We start from the raw sequence: 21,995 nt of genomic DNA, 5'->3' as shown, positions 1-21,995 counted from the left end.
TGGAATTTCAAATCCCCTTTTATGAATTCTCTAAAGTCCGGGCGGGGCACAGTGGCTCATGCCTGTCATCCTAGCACTTTGGGAGGCCAAGGTGGGCAGACCACTTGAGGTCAGGAGTTTGAGGCCAGCTTTGCCAACATGGTGAAATCCCGTCTCCACAAAAAACACAAAAAATAGCCAGGCATGGTGGCAGGCACCTGTAATCCCAGCTACTCAGGAGAGTGAGGCAGGAGAATCGCTTGAACCTGGGAGGTAGAGGCTACAGTGAGCTGAGATCACATCACTTCACTCCAACTTGGGCAACAGAGTGAGAGACCCTGTCTCAAAAAATATATCTATATCTGTATCTATATATATGTAGATGTATATAATAAAATCTGAAAACGCAGCTTTCCTTTTGGGCCAGTGGAGGAGAAGCGAACCTGCCGTGTACTGCGTGGGCTTGGGGGCCCTGAGGAAGACCCTCTCTTGCTCCCAGGTATTTATCACTGCACCGCACAGTGGATAGAAAGTGAAATTAGGACCACTCTTCACGCTGCCACTCGCCGTGGCCTTCACCTCCTTCCCTTCCCCTGAACCCGTGAGGAGTGTGGAACTGCTCCATCACGTCCATTTTCACACATGAGGAATCCCAGGTTCAGAAAGGTTATTTGTGATTTATCCCAAGCCAGGGACCAAAACTGGTCAGGGCAGAGCTCAATCCCAAAGGCAGGTTTTCTGTTTCCACCGTAACCCAAAGCACTCGACCATTCTCCAGCCATGCTCCTTTCATAATAGGAGTCACATGCACGTAAGTGTGTTCATTTGGAAATTCTTTGGTGGAGCTATTTATGTGACCATTCATCACCAATGTATTTTTAATTAAGTATTATTATTTTTTGAGACAGAGTCTTGCTGTGACACCCAGGCTGGAGTGCAGTGGTGTGATTTCGGCTCAATACAACCTCCACCTCCCTGATTCAAGTGATTCTCTTGCCTCAGCCTCCTGAGTAGCTGGGATTACAGGCGCCTGCCACCACGCCTGGCTAATTTTTGTATTTTTTAGTAGAGATGGGGTTTCACCATATTGGCCAGGCTAGGCTCAAACTCCTGACCTCAAGTGATCTGCCCGCCTCGGCCTCCCAAAGTGCTAGGATTACAGGCGTGAGCCACAGTGCCCAATTTTTTAAGCACATTCTGTGAGCCCAGCTCTTGGCTGGAGACTATGGGCAACTCCAAGGTGAAAACGGTCTAGTTCCTGCTTGAGAAGGAGAAGGAGATGTGGATTAAGGAGAAAGGGAAGACAGGTCCTGAAGACAGACCTGCAGGGAGAACGATGGGATGGAGGAGGGGACGGCCAGCACATCCCAGGGGGCACTGTCTGTGGGCTGGGGCCCTGGAGGGCTTCCTGGAGGTGGATTGGGGGAAAAAGGGGCTCTGTTTGGAAGCTGTGATGACCCTTGAGAGTCTTGATGGACGCAACAGTCAAAAGCCCCCAGCTCCCAGTTGGCAGAGGTGCAGGCTGGGGCTGGGGCTATGCTCAGAGTCCCCTGGTGCCCAGAAGGTGTGTGGAGACAGAGCCTGGAGGAAGCTGCAGTGCACACATCCCCTGCTTGGTGGAGTGGAGAACCCGTCCCGGGCATCCCTAGCTCAACTCTGAAGAGCAGAGCACAGTAGGTCCCCCATTGAGGGCCCCAGCCAAGACCCCCAGGGAGGGACAGCCCTTTAAAAGCCCTTTCCTTCCCTGCAGGTACATGTGGGTGCTTTTCCCAAAAGTTGGGGTAGAAACACCTGTCTCTTTGGAGAAAGTTATTCCATGGTAACCACTAACACAGCAGGGCTCAGGGATCAGCGGACCCTCGACAAGAGTGAAGTCAGGTCAGAGTGCAGCAGGGTTAAGCCCCCTGTGGACCAGGCTGACCCTGCCACTTACCAGCTTTGGGGATTTGGGGCAAATCACTTAATGCTCTGAATTTCAGTTTCTCCTCTGTAAAATACAGTTGTGTCTGCCTTATAGGGTGGTTGTGAGTTTTTCTTTTTTAAGTCTTTCTTTTTAAAATTTTTTAGATGGGGTCTCGCTCCATCACTCAGGCCAGAGGATGGCTGAGTTATGGCTCACTGTACCCTCAAATTCCTGGGCTCAAGAAATCCTCCTCTCTCAGTCTCCCAAAGGGCTGGGATTACAGGTGTGCACCACTACACCTGGCTAATTTTTAAAAATCTTTTGTACATACAGGATCTTGCTATATTGCCCAGGCTGCCCTCAAACTCCTAGCCTCAAGTGATCTTCCTGCCTCGGCCTCCAGAAGGTTTGGGATTACAGGTGTGAACCACCAAACCCAGCCAGCAAATTTTTCATGAGATGATGTCTATTAAGTGACCAGCACACAGTAGGCCCTCACAAGGCAGCAGTTACCTAGCCAGGTAGATCACACATATCCAGCACTCAAGAAATGTCTGAAGAATGAATCAAACACTTTTCCTTTTTCTTTTTGTCTGCCAATATTTGTTCTTTACCTAGAAAGCTAGTTGAGATCAGAAAGCTACAATGCTTGAAAACAAGCCACCCTGGGCTGGAAGTGGGGGTGTGACTGCTGTGTCCTTTGCGGGGCTGATTTGTCGGAGCTGAGTGTGAAGCCTGGAGAGTGAGTGGCTCACCTGGAACCCCCAGGACACCTCTCTAGGGGGACTGGGTTAATGGGCTTTTCAGTTACTTGCCCTTTCTAATTCCAGTACATTCTCATTTAAAAATACCTTAAAAGTGATAAGTGTTCATTAAAACAAGGGCTTATATCAGGAGCATATGATATGCCAAGTGCTCTTCTAATGTGTCTCTTTCTTTTTTTTTGAGACCGAGCCTTGCTCTATAAAAGAAGACCTTCAAAAACAAAAGAATATACTATGTTCAGGATTGAAATACTCAGTATTGTTTTTGTTTTTGTTTGTTTTTTGAGACAAATCTCACTCCATCAGCCAGGCTGGAGGGCAGTGGCATGATCTGGCCTCACTGCAACCTCCACCTCCCAGGTTCAAGTGATTCTCTTGCCTCAGCCTCCTGCGAAGCTTAAATTACAGGTGTGTGCCACCATGTCCTGCTAATTTTTGTATTTTTTAGTAGAGACAGGATTTCACCATGTTGGCCAGGCTGATCTCAAATTCCTGGCCTCAAGTGATCTGCCCACCTTGTCCTCCCAAAGTGCTGGCAGGTATGAGCCACCACGCCCAACCTAACATGTCTTAATTTGTTCATCTGCGTGATAATTTTACAACATAGGTGCTATCATTTTCCACCTTTTATAGATAAGTAAACTGAGGCACAGAGAGTTTAAATAACTTGCCCAGAGTCAACCAGCTGAGAAGTAACAGAGCGGGGACATGAGCCCTGGCAATCTGGCTCTAGACTCCCACTCTTAATCACTGGATGATCATGTCTTATTGTCTGTATATGTCTTTTTTTAATGACTCCAGAGCGAGGGGCTCACTCTGTTGCCTTGGCTGGAGTGCAGCGGTATGATCATGGGTCACTGAAGCCTCGACCTCCTGGGCTCAGGTGATCCTCCCATCTCAGTCTTGCAAATAACTGGGACCACAGATACATGCCACCATGCCTGGCTATCTTTCTTTTTTTAAAAAAATTTTGGAGACCAGGTCTCACTCTTTGGCCCAGGCTGGAGTACAGTGGCACAGCCGCAGCTCATTGCAGCTTCAACCTCCCGAGCTCAGGTGACTGCCCACCTCAGCTTCCCGAGTAGCTGGCACTACAGGCATGTACCGCCACGCTCGTCTAATTTTTTAATTTCTTTTTTTTTTTTTTAGAGACGGAGTTTCACCATGTTGCCCAGGCTGGTCTCAAACTCCCTGCCTCGGCCTCCCAAAGTGCTAAGATTACAGGTCGGAGCTACCTGGCCATGCCTGGCCTTATATATTTCTTATGGTACATATATGTAAAAATACAGGAAAGTAAAAATAAGTTAAAGATAACCTACATTCTTAATATCCAAAGATAATTGTTGTTGCTAATGGTGTAATGAGAAGTTACACACATAACATTTGAAGCAAGACAAACTTATGTTTGAATTCTGGCTTCACTGTTTTTGGGGCAGTGTGACCTTGGTGTAGAAAACAGATAAAAATACTTCTGTAATCTTGGAGGAGGGAAGATCTTTCTTGACAATGGTACCAAAGACCAGTGAAAAAAATGGACGGATGTTACATACGACGATTAAGAACTTCTGAATGTCATGACAGAGAACAAAACAAAATGTAAAGTCAAATAGCAAACTGAGAAAAAATACTTGCTTTATATGTAATAGAAACGCATCTATGAAGGACTATTTAAAAATCAGTAAGAAGTAGACCTCACTAAAAATGAGAGATTCTGCCAAAGAACTACAAATGGCCAGTAAACATATACTCAACCTTATGAATAACCAAAAGAATAATTAAAATGATGAGATGTGATTTTCATACATCAGATTTATGTATTTATGCAGGGATTAAAATGACTGACAATAGCTGGGAGCGATGGTGTGCACATGCAGTCCCAGTTGCTGGGGAGGCCAAGGTGGGAGGATCTCATGAGCCCATGAGTTCGAGGTCAGCCTGAGCAACAGAGCGAAACACTGTCTCACCAAAACCAAAACCAAATCAAACAAAAGGCTGACAATAACCAGTGTTGGCAAGGATGCAGACGCTTTCCTAGACTGTGAGTGGTGGGTGGTGGAGTGGGTGTGATAAATACAGCTTTTCAGGAGACACGTTGGTAATGTATCAAAATCCTTTTCCATGTGCCCACCACTTGGCCTAATATTTCAACCTCAAATAACTTAACCTTTTTTTTTTTTTTTTCGGTGGAGTCTCCCTCTGTTGCCCAGGCTGGAGTGCAGTGGTTCAATCTCGGCAAACTGTAACCTCTGTCTTCCGTGTTCAAGCGATTCTCCTGCCTCAGCCTCCTGGGTAGCTGGGACCACAAGCGCCCACCACCACGCTCACCTAAGTTTTGTATTTTTAGTAGAGATGGTATTTCACCATGTTGGTCAGGCTGGTCTCGAACTCCTGACCTCAGGTGATTGCCTGCCTCGCCCTCTCAAAGTGCTGGGATTACAGGTGTGAGCCACTGCGCCCGGCCCCAAATAGCTTATTTGAATGAAAGGATAAATCATCAAATGAGAATGATGTATATGCTCGAATAGTCACTGGAACATTTTTATAAAAGCAAAAACTGGAAACAACCTAAATGTCCTTTAAAAGGAGATTGTTAAGCAAAATACTGTAAAGTTATAAAATAGATTATTACATAGCTGTTAAAGGAGATACAGCAGATTTAAACATGCTGATGATAAGGGAAAAAGTCCAAAAAAAATCAAAAACCAAGTTGGGGTATGTGATCTTATTTTTGAGTAACAGAGTCTTCTGGCTAAGCCCTAACTTGGATTTTGATTTTGACTTTATACAACTGATTTTCTGGAATTTGTAGGAGTTGAGATGTTTGAAATGTTTGACAGACTATTTTGTAAATATGCATGAGGTTTCTCTTGAAGACTCTAGCACAGTGTTGAGAAAATGGTGGAGATTTGTAAGCAGGGCTAGGACCACAGCATGTGTAAGAAAGGGATAACGGTAAGATTTTTTTTTTCGTTTGGTTATTTGTGCATCCATAATTGTATTTGTAGATTTACCAAAGACTGGTGTGTATAAGCAACATTCATTAAAAAAAAAACTTATTGACCAGGCGCGGGGGCTCAAGCCTGTAATCCCAGCACTTTGGGAGGCGGGCAGATCACGAGGTCAGGAGATCGAGACCATCCTGGCTAACACGATGAAACCCCGTCTCTACTAAAAATACAAAAAAATTAGCTGGGCGTGGTGGCGAGCGCCTGCAGTCCCAGCTACTCAGGAGGCTGAGGCAAGAGAATGGTGTGAACTCGGGAGGCGGAGCTTGCAGTGAGCCGAGATCCTGCGGCTGCACTCCAGCCTGGGTGAAAGAGTGAGACTCCGTCTCAAAAATAAATAAAAAACTTTAAAAAAATAAAAATAAATAAATAAAATAAAATAAAATAAAATAAAAAACTTATTTAGGCCAAGTGCAGTGGCTCACACCTGTAATCCCAGCACTTCGGAAGGCCAAGGTGAGAGGATTACTTGAGTCCAGGGGTAAGAAAAGCAGCCTGGGCAACTTAGTGAGATCCTCTCCACAAAAAAAACAAAAACAAAAACAAGCAACAAAAAACCCCACACTTATTTATTGAACATAAACATAGAGAAGGCATAACTTGATGAGTTTTCTCAAAGTGAGCACCCGAATGTGACCACCAGTCAGATGTAAAAATTTGTGGGAGCCCCGGGCCGGGCGTGGTGGCTCACGCCTGTAATCCCAGTGCTTTGGGAGGCCGAGGCCGGCGGATCACGAGATCTGGAGTTCGAGACCATTCTGGCCAACATGGTGAAACCCTGTCTCTACTAAAAATAAAAATATGAGCCGGGCGTGGTGGCATGCGCCTGTAGTTCCAGCTACTTGGGAGGATGAGGCAGGAGAATCACTTGAACCACGGAGGCAGAGGTTGTTGCAGTGCGCCGAGATCGTGCCACTGCGCTCCATCCTGGGTGACAGAGCGAGACTCCATCTCAAAAAATAAAAAAATTGTGGGAGCCCGGAAGCTGATCTCTTGCATCCCCAGTCACTTTCCTTCTCAGGGGACCACTCTTTTGACTTCCAACACCAGAAATAAGTTTGATTGTATTTGAACTTTACATCGGTGGAAACATAAAGCATGGCCTCTTTTATGTTTAGCTTCTTTTCCTCAACATTATGAAATGCAGCTGAGTGTACTGTCACTTATATTCCTTTCTGCATGGTATTTTACTGTATGTATATACACACATTATCCATTTTTCTGTTTATGAATATTTGGATTGTTTTCATCTTTGTCTATGAAAAACGGCGTCACTATAGATGTTCTCACACATGACTTTTCCTGTGTAAATGTGCCTATTTTATTAGTTATATACCAGGCTGGTTAAAGGGTTTATTTACATTTAGCCTTTTTTTTTCTTTTTTGAGACAGAATCTCTCTCTGTGGCCCAGGTTGGAGTGTAGTGGTATGATCGTGGCTCGCTGCAACCTCCGCCTCAAGGGTTCAAGTGATTCTCCTGCCTCAGCCTGCAGAGTAGCTGGGACTACAGGCACCGGCCACCACACCCAGCTAATTTTTGTATTTTTAGTAGACACGGGGTTTCACCATGTTGGCCAGGCTGATCTCAAACTCCTGACCTCAAGTGATCTGCCCATCTTGGCCTCCCAAAGTGCTAGGATTACAGGCGTGAGCCTTTGTGACTGGCCACTTACATTTAGCTTTAATAGATAGTGCCAAACCATTTTCCAAAGTTGTACCAGATTACATTTCTACCAATGGTGTTTGGGAGTTTCAGTTCCACCATAAATTTGCCAGCAAGTGACGTGTCATGTCAATTTTGAGTATACTGGTGGGTGGATATCTCACTGTGGTTTTAACTTGTGATTCACTGATGACTAATGAGAATTAACACTTTTTTAAACAAGTTTCTTGGCCATTTGGATATCCTTTGTGTTCTAGACATTTGCTTTTATTCTGTTGAGTTATTAATCTTTTTCTTATGAATTTGCAGTTCTTTATGCATTTTGGATATTAGATCTTTGTCAGTTACTTGTATTGCAAAAATATTTTTTAAAATATTTATTTATCTATTTGTAAAGAAAGTGTCTTGCTATGTTGTCCAAGCTGGTCTTGAACTCCTGGGCTCAAGTGATCCCTCTGCCTTGGCCTCTGAAAGTGTTGGGATTATAGGCCAGAGCCACCACACCCAGATGCAATAAATCTTTTCCCATTCCAATAGCTTTCCTTTTTACTCTCTTAATAGTTTGTTTGATAAACAGATGCTCTTTAATATAGTTCAGTTTATCTACTTTTCTTTTACAATAGATTTGTACTTCTTTGTGTCCTGCTTAATACATTTTGCCTAAAATAAGGAAGTAAATATATTTTTCTATGCCAGTTTCTAAAAGCTTTATTGTTTCACCTTTCATATTCAGAGCCTATCTGGATTTGATTTTTGTGTGTGGTATGAGATAAGAGTCAAGATTCACTTTTTTTCCTATATGGTTATTCAGCTGACCCAGCACCACTAATTGAAAAGACCCATCTCTTCCCCACTGTGCTAACGTGTCATTTTTTGTCTTAATTGTCTGTATATGTGTGTGCTGTTTCTGGACACTCTGTTATTTCACATTGGCCTCTTTGCCTGTCTTTGTATTAATACTGGGCTATTTTAGTTATTGCACAGTAGTACCCCCTTGTCTACAGTTTCTCTTTCCATGGTTTATGTTACTTAAGGTACTGAACAATGATATATTTTGAGAAGAGATCACATTCGCATGACTTTCATTCCAATATATTGTTATAATTGTTCTATTTTATTATTAGTTTTTGTTGTTAGTCTTTTAATGGGACTAATTTGTAAGTCAAACTTTATTATAGGTATGTAACAGAAAAAAAAAACAACTATAGTATATATAGGTTTTGCTGTTATCTGTGATTTCAGGCATCCACCAGGGGTCTTGAAACATATCCCTGACAGATAAGAAGAAACTACTATGGTCCAAATCCTTCAATCTTGGCCCTTTGTATTTTTGTATAAATTCTAGAATTGGTTTGTCCATTTCAACCTCCCTCATTCCCTTTCCCCCATACCCCTGCCACCACAAAAACCCACTGGGATTTTAATTGTGATTGCTTTGAATCTATAGATCGAGTTAGGGAGAAGTGATATCTTAACAATACTATTTCTTTTGTTTCTTTTTTTTTTCTTTTTTCTGAGACAGAGTCTCATTCTGTTGCCCAGGCTGGAGTGCAGTGGTACAACTCTGGCTCACTGCAACCACCACCTCCTGGTTTCAAGCGATTCTCCTGCCTCAGCCTCCTGAGTAGCCGGGATTACAGGTGCCCGCCACTATGCCCGACTAATTTTTGTATTTTTGGTAGAGATGGGGCTTCACCATGTTGGCCAGGCTGGTATCAAACTTCTGGCCTCAAGTGATCTACCTGCCTCAGCTTCCCAAACTGCTGGGATTACAGGTGTGAGCCACTGCCCCTAGCCAATACTGAGTATTTCGATACTGAACATATCCTGAAATGATATCCTTTCATTTTTGAGGGTCTTCTTTTATAATCCTCCATGAAGTTGTATCATTTTTTGTGTAGAGGCTCTGTACAGTTTTGTTGTGTTCATCCCTGTATATTTATGTCCTTGATGCTACTGTGTATGATATTTAATTTTTCTCAACTTCTAATTAGCTAGAAATGCAATGAATTTTTTAAAATTTTGACCTTGTATCTAGTGACCTTGTTAAATTCATTTATTAATGGTAGCAGTTTTTTTTTGGAGACGGGGTCTCACTCTGTCACCCAGGCTGGAGTGCAGTGGTGCAATCTCTGCTCACTGCAACCTCTGCCTCCTGGGTTCAAACGATTCTTATGTCTCAGCCTCCCGAGTAGCTGGGATTACAGGCACACACCACCACGCCTAACTAATTTTTGTATTTTTAGTAGAGATGGGGTTTCACCATGTTGGCCAGGCTGGTCTTGAACTCCTGACCTCAGATGATTCTCCCACCTCAGCCTCCTAAAGTGCTAGGATTACAGGCATGGGCCACTGTATCCGGCCATGTAGATTTGTTTAGATTTTCTAGGTCTATGATAATGTCATCTGTGTATTATAGCAATTTTAATTTCTTCCTTACTGATTCTTTTTAAAAAATTTTATTTTATTTATTTATTATTTTATTTATTTAAAATATTTTTGAGGCAGAGTCTTAGTTTGTCACCCAGGCTGGAGTGTAGTGGTGCCATCTTGGCTCACTGCAGCCTTGACCTCCCAGGTTCAAGAGATCCTCCTGCCTCAGCCCCCCAAGTAGCTGAGACTACAGAGGCAGGCCACCACGCCTGGCTAACTTACTGATTCTTAGACATTTTATTTATCCTCTCCTTCCCCCTGTACATCTTCTCTTTTTCCTCCTCCTGTTTTCTTTTTCTTCCTCTTTTTGTTGATTGTAATTATTTCATTGGTTAAGACCGCTACTACCATGTTAAAAAGAAGTGGTGATAATGGGCATCATTGTTCTAAACTCAGTGGAATGCTTTTAACATTTCACCATTAAGTATGATGTTTGCTGTAGAATTTTAGAATTCAAAGTGAAATTCACCTAACATAACAATTAGGGCACTTGGTTATTCATAACACTGTGCAATCACTACCTCTGTCTGATCCAAAACATTTCTGTCATTCCAAAATAAACTCTGTTCCTATTCAGCAATTACTCCCTATTCCCCCAAACCTCCCACCTCTGGCCACCACCAATCTGCATTCTGTTTCTATGATTTACGTGTTCTGGATATTTCATATAAGTAAAATCATACAACATCTCTGGTCTTTTGTGTCTAACTTCTCTTACTTAGCATACTGTTTTCGAGATTCATTCATGCTGTAGCACAAATCAGTACTTCATTCCTTTTTATGGCAGAATAATATTCCACTGTGTGTATGTACCACATTTGTTTATCCATTCAGATGTTGCTGGACATTGGATTGGTTTTGTCTTTTGGTGCTGCAAATAGTGTCGCTATGAACACTCATGTACAGCAGTTTCTCCCTCCCACCATCTAGGGTTTTGTTTTCCATTGTTTCAATTACCTACTGTCCAAAAATATTAAATGAAAAATTCAAGAAATAAACAATTCATAAGTTTTTCTTTTGTTTGTTTTTTGAGACAGAGTCTCACTCTATCACCAAGGCTGGAGTGCAGTGGCGTGATCTCGACTCAACTGCAAGCGCTGCCTCCCGGGTTCACGCCATTCTCCTGCCTCAGCCCCCCCAGAGTAGCTGGGACTACAGGCGCCCACCACCTCGCCCGGCTAACTTTTTTGTATTTTTAGTAGAGATGGGGTTTCACCATGTTAGCCAGGATGGTCTCGATCTCCTGACCTCATCATCCGCCCACCTCAGCCTCCCAAAGTGCTGGGATTATAGGCGTAAGCCACCGCACCCAGCCAATTTTTTTTTTTTTTTTGAGAGAGAGTCTTACTTTGTCATCCAGGCTGGAGTGCAGTGGCGTGATAGCTGACTGCAACCTCTGCCTCCTGGGTTCAAGTGATTCTTGTGCCTCAGCCTCCAGAGTAGCTGGGATTACAGGCGCCTGCCACCATGCCCAGCTAATTTTTATTTTTTTATTTTTAGTAGAGACGGGATTTTACCATGTTGGTCAGGCTGGTTTCGAACTCTCGACCCCAGGTCATGCGCCTGCCTCAGCCTCCCAACGTGCTGGGATTACAGGCATGAGCCACCAGGCTCAGCCAACAATTCATAATTTTTAAATTGTGTGCTGTTCTGAGTAATATAATGAAATCTTTTGCTGTCTCGCTCTGTCCCATCTGGGATATGAATCATTCCTTTGTTCAGCTTATCCACGCTGTATTTACTACCTGCCCATTAGTTATCAACATCATCTTGTTTGCTCCTGACATTCAACCATCAACATCATCACGGCTTGATTATCCAGCATCGCCCAAAGCAGACGATCTTCCTCACACACAGTCAGAAGGTCAATAGCAGCCTAATGCTACATCGCAATGCCCGTCAGTCACCTCTCCTCATCTCATCACGTAGGCATTTAGCCTTTCACATTATAAGAAGTAGAAGGGTGAGCACGACACAGTAAGATATTATGGGGGTGGAGGGAGAAATCAAAAAAACCTGTAGTGTATGGGATTTGGTACAATCTGAGGTTTGAGGCATCCACTGGAAACCTTGGAAAGTATCTCCTGCAGATAAGGGCAGACTGACGTATGAGGATTTTTTTTTTAGCCAGTTTTCAATTCTTTTAGGTATGTACCTAGAAGTGGACTTGCTGGGTCATATGATAATTCTATGTTTAACTTTTTGAGGAACCACCAAACTGTTAAACAACAACCTGAACCATTTTACATTCCTACCAGAAATGTATGAGGGTTCGAATTTCTCCACATTCTCACCAATGCTTGTTATCTTCCACTTTAAAAAATTTTAGCCATCCTCTTGAACATATTCATTATCAAATTAGGAAAGTTTTCTTCTGGGACAGCATCACTTTGTAATATTCTTGACAAAACTGCATAATCTCAATCTAGTTATGGGAAAACATCAGAGAAATTTGCACTTGGAGACATTTCACAAAACAAAGTACTCTTCAAAAAGTGTTAAGGTCATAAAGACAAAGAAAGATTGAGGAACTGTTCCAGATTGGAGGAAAGTAAGTAGACATGACAATTAAGTGCTAGATGGGATCTTGGACTGGATCCTGGGTCAGAAAGGAACATTAATGGGAAATCTAGCAAACTTTTAAGAAGGTGGCTGGGTGCAGTGACTCATGCCTGTAATCCCAGAACTTTGGGAGGCCAAGCCAGGCAGATCACCTGAGGTGTGGAGTTTGAGACCAGCCTGGCCAACACAGCGAAACCCTTCTCTGCCAAAAATACAAAAATTAGCTGGGCATGGTGGCACATGCCTGTAGTCCCAGCTACTTGGGAAGCTGAGGCAGGAGAATCACTTGAACCCGAAAGGCAGAGGTTGCAGTGAGCTGAGATTATGCCACTGCACTTCAGCCTGGCTGACAGAGTGAGACTCTGTCTCAAAAAAATATACATATATATAATATTTATATATTATATATAATTTTAAATATATATAATAAAATTATAAATATATGTAAAAATAGTAAATATATAAGTATATAATTATAATGTAGATATATATTTATAGATATATAGATATTATATCTTTTTTATATATAAAATTTAAGGTCTGTTAGTTAACCATATTGCATCAATGTTAATTTCCCAGTTTCAAGAATTGTACTACAGTTACATAAAAGGGTAAGATCAGGGGAAGTTGGGTGAAGAATATACAGAAAATTTGCACTATTTTGGCAACTTTTTTATAAGTCTTAAATGCTATTTTAAGGTAAAAAAAAAGTTCCCTTCGATTACTAGTTGCTATGTATTTGTTTTGAATGAGATTAAATTTTGGTAAATGCTTTTTCTGTGTCTGTTGATATTATTATGCAATTTTCTCCTTTATTCTAGTAATACACTGAGTTATTGTGATTGCTATTTTTTTCTTTAGGACTTTTTTTGTCCATCTATGTTTCTGAGAAAGATTGGTGGATAGTTTTCCTTTGTTATAATGTCCTTGTCAGATATGGGGATTAAGGTTATGTGATCACCTATAATATACATTGGGAAATGTTTCTTCATCTATTTTCCTAGGAAACCTATGCACAATTGGTGTATTCTTTAAATACTTGCCATATTCACCAAGAGAGCTATCTGGTCGTAGAATTTTGATTGAAAGAAGATTTTCCAAATATAGATTCCATTATTTTCAGTAAATATAGTACTCTTCGTATCTTGTTTTTCCCTTGTGTCAATTTTGTTCAGTTGTGTTTTTCTAGAAATGTGTCTATTTCACTTAAAATTTCAAGTTCACTGTCATAGTGTTATTCATAATATTATTATCTTTCTAATATGTGGGATCTGTAATGATGCTCCCATTTGTTCCTGCTATTGGTAATTTGTGTCTTCTCTATTTTTATTCTTGATCATTCCTGCTAGGACCTTATACATTTAAATTTTTGACGCTCTTTATTGTATATTTGTTTTCAACTTTATTATTACCTGCTGTTATCATTATTATTTTTTTCTCCCACTTTCTTTGTATTTAATTTAATATTTTCTGTTCCTTTTTTTTTGAGACAGAGTTTCACTCTTGTCACCCAGGCTGGAGTGCAATGGTGTGATCTCGGTTCACTGCAACTCTCTGCCTCCTGGGTTCAAGTGATTTTCCTGCCTCAGCCTCCTGAGTAGTTGGAATTACAGGTGGCCGACACCATGCCCGGCTAATTTTTTGTAATTTTAGTAGAGATGGGGTTTCACTACATTGGCTAGGCCGATCTCGAACTCCTGACCTTGTGATCTGCCCTCCTCGGCCTCCCAAAGTGCTGGGATTACAGGCATGAGCCACGAGGCCCGGCCTTAATTTACTATTTTCTAACTATTATCTGGGCATACAGATTACTGATTTTTGGTACTTTTCTTCTTACGTATGTGTTTGAAGCTATAAAATTTTCTTTATACATGCTTAAGCAGCAGCCCAGAAGTACTGAAATGCCATTTTTATATTATAATTCTCTTCAACATGTTTTCTAATTTTTATTGTAACTTTTTTTGACCCATGGGTCATTGTGAAGTGTATTGCCTAATTTGTAAACTTTTGGTGTGTTTTTCTAGTTTTCTTTCACAAATTCATATTTAGCTTATTTCTATTGTAGTCAGAGATACACGCTCTATGTGATTTTAATCCTCTGAAATTTGTTGAGACTTGCTTTATGGCCAAGCGTACATTCACTTTTTAAATTTTTCCATGTGCATTTGAAAAGAATATATATCATTTAGTTGAGTTCAGAATTCTTTTTATTTTTTTTATTTTTTGAGACAGAATCTTGCCCTGTCAGCCAGGCTGCAATGCAGTGGCATGATCTCAGCTCACTGCAGCCTCTGCCTCCTGGCTTCAAGCAATTCTCCTGCCTCAGCCTCCTGAGTAGCTGAGGTTACAGGTGTGCACCACCATGCCTGGCTATTTTTTGTATTTTTAGTAGAGACGAGATTTTGCCATGTTGGCCAGGCTGGTCTCAAACTCCTGGCCTCAAGTGATCCGCCTACCTCGGCCTCCCAAAGTGCTGGGATTACAGGCATGAGCCACCACACCTGGCCAAGATCATCTTTTATAACCAGATAGTTTTCAAAATCTAGATTGACAATGTTTATCTTCTAATTTACATATTTTGTCCATTTATACTCAACATAGTTATGATATATTGAGATTTAACTCTCTTTTCTCTATAGCTAATTGAGTTAATGTTGATTTTTATATTTTTCTTATTTTCTCTTGGATTAATCAATATTTTCAATAAATTTTCCTCCATTTTTAGCCTGGTAGTTATACCTTATTTTGTTCTTCTTTGACGGGTTGCCTGAGAGATTATAATGTGTATCCTTGACTTATTGGAATCTGATATAGATTAGTACTTTTACATTTTCTAGATAATGCAAGGTCCTTAGAACATTTTAACTCCATTTACTTCATCCTTCTCTTTATGCTACTGTTGTCCTATAGTTTATGTTTGGGGTTCTGTTGTTAGGTGCATGTATGCTTGTAGTTGTTATATTTCCCTGATGGATTAAACTTTTGCATCATTATAAAATACTATTCTTTGTCTCTAGTGCAAATTTTTGCCTTAAAGCTTATTTCATTTGATATTAGTATAGCCATACTAGCTGTGCTTTGGCTAATGTTTGCATGGTATACCTTTTTCTATCTATTTATTTATTTAGTTATTTTAGAGACAGAGTCTCACTCTGTCACCCAGGCTGGAGTGCAGTGGCACCACCTTGGCTCACTGCAACCTCCACTTCCCAGGTTCAAGCGATTCTCGTGCCTCAGCCTCCTGAATAGCTGGAATTACAGTTGTGTGCCATGATGCCCAGCTAAGTTTTGTATTTTTAGTAGAGATGGGGATTCACAATGTCAACCAGACTGATCTCAAACTCTTGACGTCAAGTGATCCACTCACCTCTGCCTCCCAAAGTGCTGGGATTATAGGCGTGAGCCACTGCTCCCAGCCTATCCCTTCACTTTTAACTTATTGCATCTTTGAATCTAAAGAGTACTCTTGTATACAGCATAGTGTTGACTCATTTTTAAAAAAATCCATTATGCCAATTCTGCCTTTTGATCAGTGTTTAATCTATTTATATTTAATGTAATTACTAATAAGGTAGGATTGACACTGACTGTTTTGCTATTTATTTTCAACATATTTTATGTCTTTTTGTTCCACTATTTTGCAGTTACTGCTGGCTTTGCACTGAAAAGATATTTTATAGTGTACCATTTTAATTCCTTTGTTCTTTTCTTTACTATTTTGTTTTGTTTTTAACTTATTTCTTAGTGGTAGCCCTGAGGATTACAATTAGCACCTTCATTTAAAAACAGTCTAGTTTAGATCGCTAACAACTTTATATCAATCTTCCATGAAAACATTGCTTCAATATGGCTTCATTTCCTCACCACTCCTTTGTGCTAGTATTGTCGTACATGTTACACATGTTACATCTTTATACGTTACAAGCCCATTAGCATAGTTTTATAATTATTGGCTTATGTGGTTGTCTTCTAAATTGGATAGGAAAAAAAAGAGTTACAAACAAAAATGCATGTATACTCTCTTTTATATTTACTTATGTAGTCACTTTAATTGGTGCTGTTTTCGTTTGCTTTTTTTTTTTGACAGTCTCACTTGTCCCCCAAGCTGGAGTGCAGTCGTACAATCTTGGCTCACTGCAACATCCACCTCCTAGGTTCAAGCGATTCTCCTGCCTCAACCTCCCGAGTAGCTGGGATTACAGGTGTGCACCACTGTGCCCGGCTAATTTTTGTATTTTCAGTAGAGACAGGGCTTTGCCATGTTGGCCAGGCTGGTCTTCAACTTCTGATCTCGAGTGATCTACCCGCCTCAGCCTTGCAAAGTGCTGGGATTACAGATGTGAGGCACTGTGTCCTGCCTGTAGTTATCTTTTTTTGTGATGTCATTATCTAATTTTGGTTTTAGGGCAATGCTAGCCTCATAGAATGAGTTAGAAATTATTCCCTCTGCTTCTGTCTTCTAAAGGAGATTGTAGAGATTGGTCTAATTTCTTCCTTAAATGTTTGGTAGAATTCACCAGTAAATACATGTGGTGTTCTGTTTTGGAATTTATTAATTATTAATTCAACTTGTTCAATAGGTATAGGCCTATCTATGCAGATTGTCTGTTTCTTCCTATGTGAATTTAGGCAGGTTGTGTCCTTTAATGAATTGATCCAATTGATCTAGGTCATAAAATTTGTGGGAATAGGGTTGTTCATAGTATTTCCTTATTATCTTTTCAAAATTCACAGGAGCTGTAGTGATATCCCCCTTACATTTCCGATATTAGAGATTTGTATCCTCTTTATTTCCTAGTCTGTTTTATGTTTTATTAATCTTGCAAAAAACCACCTGTTGGTTTCATTGATTTTCTCTATTGAGTTCCTATTTGCAGTGTCATTGGTTTCTGCTTCAGTTTTTGTTATTTCTTTTTTTTCCTGCTTCGTGTGAATTTAATTTGCTCTTATATTTCTAGTTTCTGAAGGTAGAAGTTTAGATTATTGATTTTAGCTCTTTCTTCTTTTCTTTTCTTTCTTTTTTTTTTGACAGGATCTTACTCTGTCACCTAGACTGGAGTGCAGTGGTGAGATCAGGGCTCACTGCTGCCTCAACCTCCCAGACTCAAGTGATTCTTCTGCCTCAGCCTCCCAAGTAGCTAGGATTACAGATGTGTGCCATCACACCAGGCTAATTTTTTTTTTTGTAGAGCTAAAGTCTCACTATATTGTCCAGGCTGGTCCTGAACGTATGGCCTAAGCAATCCTCTTGTCTCAGCCTCCCAAAGTGCTGGGATTCCAGGCATGAGCCACTGTGCCTGGCCTATTTTCTAATATATGCATCTGATGCCATACATTTCCCTCTAAGCACAGCTTTTGTTGCATCCCACAAATTTTGATAAGTTGTCTTTTTATTTTCACTGTGTTCACAGTATTTTTAAATTTATCCAAGATACCTTCTTTGACCCACATATTGTTTTGAACTGAATGTGTAATACATTGGTAGAAATAGAAGGAATGCAACTAATATCAGAGTTTCATAATACACATTAGACATTTACGTAAAAGCTATTTTCCAAATAGGTTTCCCCTATGTTCCTGTCTTTCCTATCTTCCTCAGACGGTAAATAATAATTACTGCTCTCATGGATAAGCTGTTCCATTGTGTTGGAGAGTAATTATATGTTTACGTTTCATATCATTATCATCTCCAAAAATTCTATCCTTCATTTCACAGCACAGTCTCATGGCACTGTTATACAGTAAAAGTGTTCTCCACTCAAATTAGAAGAGCCCAGAGCAATTAGAGCAAGCAGCAGTGAAATTTATGTGAATAAATGCTGGAGTACCAACGATTTTTAAATATTGACTTAGTAGCAGGGTGTCTACTGGCATAAACTTTCCATTTATTCGTCTTATTAAAATTGTAATAATAGAAATGAAAGCTATTTTAATGAAAAAGGAACTCAGGCAGGAGGTCATTAAATATAACTAAACACACTGAAAATATAAATACCATGCATTTCCTGATTAGTATCAGGTAAATATCAAAATGTTCTATCCCAAATTCTGGTCTCAGAGAAAAAGGTCAGAGACAATTACAAAGAAGGTGTTTCATATTATCGGGTTCATTTTTAAAACAATGAGATCCTTTGGGAAAATTACCTTAGTCTCTCTTTTTATCAGAGATTTCTGTTGGTCCTTTTGTTGGTAATCCATTTATGTCTGCATTATTATAGTGTCTTTGGCCTTTATTTTTATCACTGGATTCTTGTATAGTTTTTCTAGGACATATATGACCAACCAAAAGGGAAATCAGAGGTATATGTGTGACCCAGGAACTTTTTGTGTTGTTTTGTTTTTCTGAGACAGAGTTTCACTTTGTCACCCAGGCTGGAGTGCAGTGGCACCATCCCGGCTCACTGCAACCTCTGCCTCCTGGGTTCAAGCAATTCTCCTGCCTTGGCCTCCTGAATAGTTGGGGGATTACAGGTGCCAACACCTCCACACTCAGCTAATTTTGTATTTTTAGTAGAGAGGAGGTTTCACCATGTTGCCATGTCCTGACCTCAGGTGATCTGCCCTTCTTGGCCTCCTAAAGTGCTGGAATTACAGGCGTGAGCCACTGTGCCCGGCCAGAAGTTTTTGCAGATTCAGAGCACAATTGGAATGAAGACACAAGGAATGTACATCATTTTCCCAGGCCTGAGGTCCCAACCATGAGATGGGATGTACCCTCAAAGCACCCGTGGGCTGGCAGGAGCCCAGGAGGGCAGAAAGGAAAACTGCATGGGGCTAGGGCTCCATGAGGCAGTGGACTGGAGCCTGCCAGGAGGCTTGGAAGCACTGAAATCACCCTGGCAGCATGGAGCCTAGAGCCCATCCCCAGCCCAAATCCTGGCTGCCTGCGGGGGCCACCCCAGCCTCACTCACTCACAATCACCCCATATGGTTTTTTGTTTTTTGTTTTTGAGGCGGAGCCTTGCTCTGTCACCCAGGCTGGAGTGCAGGGGCGCGATCTCAGTTCACTGCAGCCTCTGCCTCCCGGGTTCAAGTGATTCTCATGTCTCAGCCTCTCAAGTAGCTGAGATTACAGGCACGGGCCACCATACAGGCTAATTTTTGTATTTTTAGTAGAGACAGGGTTTCTCCATGCTGGCCAGGCTGATCTTGAACTCCTGATCTCAAGTGATCTGCCCACCTCGGCCTCCCAAAGTGCTGGGATTATAGGCGTGAGCTATCTCGCCTGGCCCCATGTGTTATTTTGAAGTGTATTGTTTAATCTTCAAGTATTTTCAGATTTTCCAGCTATTTTTCTGTTACTGAGTTTTAGTTTAATTCCACTGTAGTCTGAAGATGGAGATATGATTTCCATTGTTTCAAATATTGGCCAGGCACAGTGGCTCATGCCTGTAATCCCAGCACTTTGGGAAGCTAAGGTGGGAGGATGGCCTCAGCTCAGTAGTTCGAGACCAGCCTGGCCAACATGGTGAAACCCCATCCCTACCAAAAACACAAAAAATTAACTGGGCATGGTGGTGTATACCTGTGGTTTCAGCTACTCAGGAGACTGAGGTGGGAGGATTGCTTGAGCCTGGGAGACGGAGGCTGCAGTGAGCTGAGATGACACCACTGCACTCCAGCCTGTGTGACAGAGTAAGACCCTGTCTCAAAAAAAAAGAAAGAAAAAAAAAGTTAAGGTGGTTTTAAAAATTATTATTATTATTTCGCTATTTTTAAATTTTTTCTCCTGTTCACTTAGAGGGAATGGAAAGGTGGTTTTCTTTTTTAATGGCCCAGAAGTTGTCTATCTTGGTGAATGTTCCACATGAACTTGAGAAGAGAAGAATATGTATTCTACTGTTGTTGAAGGAAGTTGTCTATAAGTAGCCATCACATCCCGTTGATTAGTGGTGGTGATGAGTTTACCTAAGTCCTTACTGCTTCTTTGGCTGCTGGATCTGCCCCAGTATGAAAAGGGAGGTTGGAGTCCCTAACTATAATAGTGGATTCATGTATTTCTCCTTGTGGTTCTATCAGTTTTTGCCTCATGTACCACTGTGACCAGCTATACCATTGACTTTCAAACTGATTATTTATATAATTGATTATTATCTACTATATTCGTTACTGTTTTCTCTTTGTTGTTCTTCATTCCTAATTTTGCCTTTTACTCTTTTTCTACCTTTTGTGGTTTTAAATAGGCATTTTGTATGATTCTGTTTTCTGTTCTTTCTTGGCATATCAGTTATACTTCTTTTTTACTTTTTTTTTTAAATGATTGCCCTAGAGTTTGTAATATACATTTACAATTAAATATAGTCCTCTTTCAAAAAACACTGCATCTTTTCAGGGGTTGTGCAAATACCTCATAATAAAACATTCCTAATTTGTCTCTCCTGTTCCTTGTATCATTGTTCTTATTCATTTCATTGTATACATAAGCATATGCGTGCACACACACACAATCGTAATCATATATTACTGAATACATTGTTGTTATTTTGAACAAACGGTTATCTGTTAGATCAATTAAGATTAAGAAAAATGAAAATTTTTCTTTTACTTCCACTTATTCATTCTCTGGTCCTCTTCCTTTCTTTATATGAATCTGAGTTTCTGACCTACATTATTTTTGTTCTCTTTGAAGAAGTTATGTTAATATTTCTTGCAAGACAGTTCTAATGGCAACAAATTCTCTTCCAAATTTCTTTCCTTCTCCCCCTCCCAAAGCACAAGGAGATTTTTCTCAGAAATTCACTGTGAGAACTGCAAGGTAAATCTCACGAAAACATGGGGGCTCCATCAATGACAGATTGGATAAAGAAAATGTGATACAGATACACCATGGAATATTATACAGCCATAAAAAAGAATGAGATGGTGTCTTTGGGGGAACATAGGTAGAGCTGGAAGCCATTAGCCTTAGCAAATTAACACAGGAACAAAAAAGCAAATACCGAATGTTCTCACTTAGAAGTGGAAGCTGAATGACGAGAACACGTGGACATAGATAAGGGAACAGCAGACACTTGGGCCTACCTGAGGGTGTAGGACGGGAGGAGGGAGAGAATCAGAGAAAAGAATTATTGGGTACTAGGCTTAGTACCTGGGTGATGAAATAATCTGCACAACAAACTCCTGTGACATGAGTTTACCAATATAACAAACCTGCACATGTACCCTTGAACCTAAAAGTTTAAAAAATTAAAAAATATATCACACAGTACATAAATAAATGATTTCAGACACTCAAAAAAAAAAAAAAATGTGGAGGTCTTCTGATGCCTAGGGCTTCCTAGTATTTTATCTATCGGACTTGTCCACACTGACCTTCCAGCAATTCGTCAGTTACAGGTTAGGTTTCCCTACCTCAGCTCTGGTTCCCACCGAGGTTTCAACCTGTGGGTTTCTGCTCCAGTACGTTGTGATTCTCTGAGAGGCTTCTAGTTTTCAAGGCTACTGTGGATCTGGGAGAGGGTATGGAAACAGAAAAGGCTAAAATGCACAAAACTCACTCTTCTTTCTGAGATGCAACTTTGCTTCTTGACTAGAAGCTCCTTTGTTGTTGAAACCTGGTGGTTAATTTTCGAAGCCTAGAAAAGTTGATTTTTATTTTTGTCCTTTTTTGCCAATGTCCTTATGGCTTTCATGGAAAACTGAATTTTTGGAAGTCCTTACTGCACCATTCTAGAATTACTTCTCTC

General features: G+C 40.7%; 1 pseudogene; it reads left to right on the top strand.

Annotated features, from left to right (window-relative positions):
- The first annotated feature begins 1,315 nt into the window (after positions 1 to 1,315).
- Positions 1,316 to 21,995, top strand: part of LOC105519299 — a 44,726-nt pseudogene continuing 24,046 nt past the window's right edge.

Source organism: Colobus angolensis, unplaced genomic scaffold (assembly GCF_000951035.1).
Source record: "Colobus angolensis palliatus isolate OR3802 unplaced genomic scaffold, Cang.pa_1.0 Scaffold343, whole genome shotgun sequence".
Classification (NCBI taxonomy): domain Eukaryota; kingdom Metazoa; phylum Chordata; class Mammalia; order Primates; family Cercopithecidae; genus Colobus; species Colobus angolensis.
The sequence above is the reverse complement of the archived record's forward strand: the minus strand, read 5'-3'. Positions and strand labels throughout refer to the sequence as shown.